The sequence below is a fragment of the Thalassophryne amazonica genome, chromosome 8 (assembly GCF_902500255.1).
Source record: "Thalassophryne amazonica chromosome 8, fThaAma1.1, whole genome shotgun sequence".
NCBI classification, from domain to species: Eukaryota; Metazoa; Chordata; class Actinopteri; order Batrachoidiformes; family Batrachoididae; genus Thalassophryne; species Thalassophryne amazonica.
The window spans coordinates 75,055,103-75,062,225 of NC_047110.1; the positions used below are offsets into that span (position 1 = coordinate 75,055,103).

General features: G+C 42.9%; 1 pseudogene; it reads left to right on the plus strand.

Annotated features, from left to right (window-relative positions):
* Nucleotides 1-1,740: 1,740 nt before the first annotated feature.
* On the plus strand, nt 1,741-6,739 carry LOC117515901 (annotated as a pseudogene).
* Nucleotides 6,740-7,123: the final 384 nt, after the last annotated feature.

Consider the following 7,123-nt stretch of genomic DNA (forward strand, 5'->3'; position numbering starts at 1 on the left):
AATTAATTTGCCGTCGTGTGGTTGATTCCTTTCACCTCCCCGTAGGAAGCGGAATCACTTGCCTGCTGCTTCCACACGCACGGTTGTCACTAACGTTGTCCAAAGTATTACACTTTCACACAGTTATTTACACTTGCGCAAAACACTATTTACACATAGAAACACTCCTAATAATCGTACGCGTATTCTTATGTCAGGGGAGCTCGCCCTCCCGTGAAATTTAACTAATGTCCTGCCTTAGGGGACTCCGCCGTCCCTGCCAAATTTAACTGCCTTTTTACAGTGCACATATTTCTACCCGGGATTTCCTGTACGTATTAAAACAGAGGAGTCCGTATCCTCCTTCCGGAATTTAACTACTTGCGTCCCTCGCAACCGTAGAGGAGTCCGCCCTCCTTACAGAGTTTAACTGTGTTTCATTAACAGACGATTCTGTATCATCGCTTACGGAGTTTAACTGTTTTATGTGATCACTTTTATCCCCTACCGGTACGCGTATATAAACAGAGGAGTCCGCACCCTCCTTACAGAGTTTAACTGCTTTGCATTAACAGGCGATTCTGTATCATCGCTTGCGGAATTTAACTGTTTTATGTGATCTGATCACCACTCACTCAGTACTGTTTACAAAGAAATTTTACTCACTGACTCGACTTCCTGTCTGTCTTCTTCGGGAAAATCTCGTCAACCAGACGATGCCAACGGTGGTCGACAATTGCAGACACGATCAATCGATCGATCAGACCTTGGCCAAGGATTTACGTCTGGACTTGACGACCTCCGCCGGACACCTCCGGGGTTGTTGGATCCCGGACCAGCCCCCAGTCAATGTTGGGTATTTTCTCCTCCAAACATTTTTAAAACCTTTAACAAGACAAACAGAGTCAAGAAACACCAGTGAGACAGAAAGTCAAATATTACGCGCGGAGTGCGGCCAGGCTGTACACCAAGGCTACACTAAAGTCTGGCCTGCTTTTCCGCTCTTTTTATTAAGAGACGCCCTCATCACATAAACAAGAAACTTGTCCTAAGGGTGGGGGTAATGACGCAAGACAAGTTTCTTCCCATAACATAAACGCATACGTCAATAAGTGCAGCTGTAAGGAAGAACACTTCAGGTCAGCACATCTCGTTCGTCTGTTGCAGGTATCAGCTGTTCTGCATCTGCCTGAAGTGTCCTGTCTTCCACACTCCTTCACACTAAACACCACATCACAAACGTCAAAACAAAATTGAATTCTCAGGATTGCATTAAGACAGGTGCAAAACAGCACATCTCCGTTCTCATGAGAAAGAAGACAAAGCTAAACAAGGTTGAATAACACGTACGTTCTCAGGGTGAAGTGCAAAACAGCACAACACCGTTCTCATGAGAAAGAAGACAAAGCTAAAAAGGTTGAATAACACGTACGTTCTCAGGGTGAAGTGCAAAACAGCACAACACCGTTCTCATGAGAAAGAAGGCAAATGTACAAACGTTTAACAGTGATAACATGTATACAAAATCTCTAACAGGCAACATGACACTTAACTATACTGAATAAACCAATTGAGCTACAAAACCACAATAAATGACACAAACATGAACCACAATAACATTTCAAACTCCAATGGTGCATTGCAGCACAACATCCATTGTTCATGGTTGTCAGCTAATATCTCTAATTTCTTCAAAAAAATGAGTCCTATCAACTTTCCATTTTCTCAGCATTCATCCTTGACCCAAAATCCGTAAGCATACCAATCTGCCAGCTCTCCCCAGTTTCTCCGTGATCTAAACCATATGCACGCATACATACACAGAGGCCACTTGGCTATTATAATATAGATTCTTGTAATATCTTTGTTCATACTTTAAACAAAGCCAACTCAAATCACGTAAGATTTCACTGACAAACTCATCCCATCTGCTCAAAGTGATGTTAATCAGTGAAATCACCTGCTACAGTCAGTGGCTGCAAAGAAAACCTGCACCCTCTCGGCCCTTTCTGGAATGTCTTTGGACACCACTGCCTCAAAGTAACCTGAGCTCTCCATAATGACGTACAGAGCAGAGTGAGATGTTTGGTCCTCCTCTGTGCCAGGAATAGACCAAAAGAACGGCACTGCTCAGAAATGAAAGAAGACTTTTGAATTGATGGGATCTTCTGCGTGACAACCAAGAATTTAAAAATTGAAGATTTGGGACTGATGCACTGTAATGTGAAACTGGTGTAAGCTTTGTTTGTTTTTAGTTTTAAGTGAGTGGTCACAGTTGTTTCATTGTTTGATTAAAAAGCATGTGAGAGAAGATCATGCCATATATGGACTGTAGTTAGTGTTTATTTTCCATCTCAGTCGTTGTTTGGAATATGTCTTGGAATTATTTTTTTTCTCGCACATGGGGAATTAACAATGGCATTCTAAATGGATAACTCTGTGGGCTGACAAAAAATTTATTTCAATTGATATCATTGCAGTTACACAGACAAAATCATAGACCATCTCAGTGGAATGAATCTCCTCTGCCAGAGTTTAATGATATTTTTTGAGTGGATAAGCTTCTGGGTGAAGCGTGGACTCATGAGAGTTTGGAGAGTTTTTCCAACACTCAGCCCTTGGACAGCAACATCAGGTGTCACCAATGAAGTTTCGTATCAAGCAGAATCAGAGGAGTGGAAAACCAGTGAGGAACGCCGCACTTTTATCCTTGGAGACAAAGATGTAACCATGGTTACAGTCCAAACCAGCACCCATGCTTTCTATGTAAGAAAACTTAAGTTTTCCTAACCAATTAACAAATGGCCATCACTCTACCTAACCTAGAGATTTGCAGTGCCTTGCCAAAGCCAAATAATTGTTCATCTTTTCTTGATGATGTGAGAGCTGTGATGCATTTGTTAGTACCAGGAGAACAGATGCCTGTAGAAAACTTCTCATTTAGTTCCTGAGATATATTCCTTTTTTGTTTGGATTTTTTTTTTTTCTTACAATGACCCCTATAACCTTGACATGACCTGTGTTGTCAGGCGACTGTCCCCTGAGTTCGTCCACCAAATTTGAAATTGCTCTTTCACTTTTGGAGATATTGGTGCAAGATGGCATGACAATAGTCTGTTGCCACTGTGGAAATGTATTAACACTGGTATTGATATTTACGTTTAAGGTAGACCTTAGAAAACTTTCAGACTGCAGTGAGTACTTCCAAGCCTTGTCTCAGTCCACAATGAAGGAAACATCTGAAAACCTCATTCACCTGGATCACGTGTCTTCCTCAATCTTCTACCATCTCCTGGAGTTCTCTTTCATAATCGATTTAAAGTTCCTCAGGAAGAATTGGTGCACACATCCAGGTAAGAGAATCAAATTTCAATGTGGACTGTGCTGATACAATGCTGTGTTTTAATACACCACTGTCGTGCGTTGCCCTTTTTGTGTTTTTGAGGTCAGCAGCTAACCTTCTGGCTGAGGCTTTCCTCTCAAAATGCCTGTTAGGTCCTGGCAAAGCAAACTTAGCCCCGATAATTGTTTGTTCTACCTGAATCTGGCTCAAGAGATCTGCTGTGAGGAACTTAGGGCCACAGTGTTCACCTACCTGAGTAGAAATTTACTGGAGTTGCCTCAACCTTATCAGGTATACTCAGATTAATGATTACTAGTTATGTTGTTATTTTCCCGGGAGGATAACCCTAACTCACTCACATCACACCTCAGCTGTCTGGACAGTGACAATGTGAAGGAACTTAGTCCGTCTGAGGACACAAGGAGACCAGTGTCTATGCAGCTTGAGAAAGGAGAATCTGACTTCTTGGGATGACCCAGAAACGGAACGCGCCCGATACATTTTCACCCTGAACACGTCGGAGATCGGCAGCCATTGGCAGCCTGTGTCCGAGCTTCCATTCCACGCTGATAAATGGTGTTTCACCACAGTGGTCCTCTTTAACTACCTGTACATTATAGGAGGACACAGACAGCATGTGAGGAAAGCCTGGGAGTTCAAAATGGCTTCCTTTAGGTATAATCCGTTCACTCTCACGTGGTGGCCACAGCCCCTCTAATAAAGGTATGAAATATGAGGTGGATCACCAGTACTTTTAATCTGAAATTAAACTTCTTTTACTTTGCATTTCTTACTTAGAAACACAAACCTGAACTGGTACAATGTGTTCCCTCTGCAGCGCAGAAGGCACTTCAGCGCCGTGGCATGTGAAGGCTGCATTTATGCTTTGGGAGGCTGGTACTTGGGCTCACTTGTAACTCCAGACTCCAGCACAGCGCTCTATACTGCAGTAGAATGCTACAATCCATGGACTGACACGTGAGGTGTGTGTTATTTGTGGTGCTACTACGTATGAAGCTGGTAGATTTGTAGTAAACGCCATTCTTAGTTTTGCTTTAGAAAATCGCCGGATAGTTGCTAAGTAACTGGTATTAGGTAGCTCAATGGGGAAAGAGTTGGGCTACCAATATGTTAACATGGGTTCGGCTCCGGTTTGACTACCTGTTTGTGTACTTGAACAAGACGCTTAATCTGCATTGTCTCAGTTCACCTGGCTGTAAATGGGTACCCGGCCTTGTCTGGAAAAGTAACCAGTGATGGCTGGCATCCCATCCAGGCAGAGACCAAGATTCTCATCTGCTTCACATTATGGAATCGGGTTAAGACACTAATGGGCCTCTTGGCGTATGTAGGACTTTGAAGAAAGTGACACAATATATTCTCTATCCTCAGATTTGTCTCCTCACTGCCAATCACAGACTTCCAGTTCACCATGTCCTTGTCCCATGATGTGCCACTTGCCACTAGCCTCGGACACTGTGTCTATGTGTTAGGAAGCATCCAGAGGACTGGGAAAAACGGCTACTGCAGTATAACACAAGGCAAGGTTAGGCAGCACAGCACTGTTTGTCCAGTGGAATGTTGTTCTTCCTGTTTGGATGTAGATTTTAAGTACTATACCCCGCAAACAAAACTTTGAAGGGTATATAGGAGTCCTTCTCTCTGTCTGTGAGTTGTAGTGTGCAACTCCTCTAAAGCAGCTGGTGGATTAATTGAAAGTCCACATAATGGACCCGATGACAATGTGCATGAAGGAAATAATTCTGATGGCAATCACATTGTTTTATCAATTACATGTGTAGCGGGATGAAAGTCCCGGGTCCCAATTGAAAAGACATTCCCGCTAGCTTGGCTAACGGGAGTTCCCCTTTGGCTGACCTGGTAGAGGAACGGTCTTTTGTGCGATCCGCGTGGGTTCGATCCCCATCGTCGTCCCGGCCACAAGGTCCTGCTGCTTCAATCTGGCGTCACGAACAGGATGTGGATCAGAGAGTATGCTAACATGTACCTGTGACTTCGGGACGAAGTCAAAAATGGTGGGGAGATGTGTAGCGGGATGAAAGTCCCGGGTCCCAATTGAAAAGACGTTCCCGCTAGCTTGGCTAATGGGGAGTTCCCCTTTGGCTGACCTGGTAGAGGAACGGTCTTTGTGCGAGCCGCGTGGGTTCGATCCCCACCGTCGTCCCGGCCACGAAGGTCCTGCTGCTTCACATGTATAAACAGACATGTTGGGCTCATTGTTACACAGGTTGACCAGTTTGTTAATTCAGGTTTTTCATCTGAACCAATTTTCGACCACCAGTGCATTTGATGCATGCAAAAAAAACTAGTATGGCAGAGTGGGTGGTATCATTATGTGTTTGTTCATATAGTTTTGTGCTGTCACTTTCTGGAAATATGAAAACGGTCTCATATTCCCTGTCCTTTAGACTCGTGGTGTGAACTGCTTCCACCCTAACCAGGACAGATGCTAACCTCAGTATCTTTACTTCCTGGGTGCCACTGACAGGCTGTTTGTAATTGGTGGAAACAATGCTGAGATTCTGCTGACATCATTCTGTGTGCGACACAAAAATGGGGAAGGTAAATAAATTATTAATTAATGAAAGCAACTTCAAAATAGAGTAGTATTCGATAACAAGCTATCTCTGTAATATTACTAATGTGAGGAAATCAAAAGAACTGATGTAATTGGCCCATGACCCTTAATTGGGGTATAAAAAATGGATGGATACATAAGGGGTTGGTGCAAATGAAGTAGTACAGTTGTGTACCACAGCATACGTACGTACTGTGTGGAAAAACAAATGCATGCTTTAGGACAAACTGTTATATGTACCCTAGAAAAGAATCTCTTATTTTTACCTCACATTTAATGTAAGTAAAACATATTTTATGTTTCCTTCAGGTGCACAGAGCTGACAAAGCAGCATTTGCAGGCCAGGGGACAGTTTTAGGTGACCAAGTCCTTATGCCAAGTATTGAGCACAACACAGTTGCAAAGATGGATCTCCAACTCTCTCCATGTCGTTCCTTCCTCCTTTTCCTGTCTCTGCCCACTATGAGGCCATCTTTCATCTTCATTTTTGAAGTCGATGTTTATGAACAATTGGTATTTCTCTGCAACTATGTCAGGTCTGACAGCATGCACTGGTTGCGCATTATTGCATCTACCACAATGCAGAACCACATAGCATCCTGGTTGGCAACAACCCAGGGAGACAATTGATACATCCCACGCTTGAAAATGGCCATCTGCCACAGTCAGGTCATCAGCACTGAGGCACCTGCATGCTTGAGTATATACGGAGAAATACACCATTTGGCCACAAGACTGTAGCTGAGGTTCCCTTACAACGCAAATAGCACACCACATTTGAGTAATCAGTAATCCTTGATTCAACAATTGTCTGTAAAGATGTAGTACAAACGAGGACATTGAGGTCATTGCCTTAGATCACTGGTTAGCCTCCATGCAGGTCTCAAAACAATTAGTGTTAGTGGAAGCACCAGGTCCCTAAAGACTTGGACCTTCCATTGCTTGCAAAGGTATTGGCTTAACCAATGATAATCTTCAAGTTTATTTTTTAATAACACTTTCTAGTCAGAAAATTTTCAAGTGCTGAATATGACATCAAAACACAAACATTAAAAAAGAACAACCATAAATACAAATTTCAAAAATTGTGCAGTGACAGATTTTCTCTCTAAATTGTCACAAAGTCCTCATGGGCATCTACAGTAGAACCCTTCTTGATTTAGTTTGCCACAGTCAGAAAATGTGCAACATGTGAGACAATG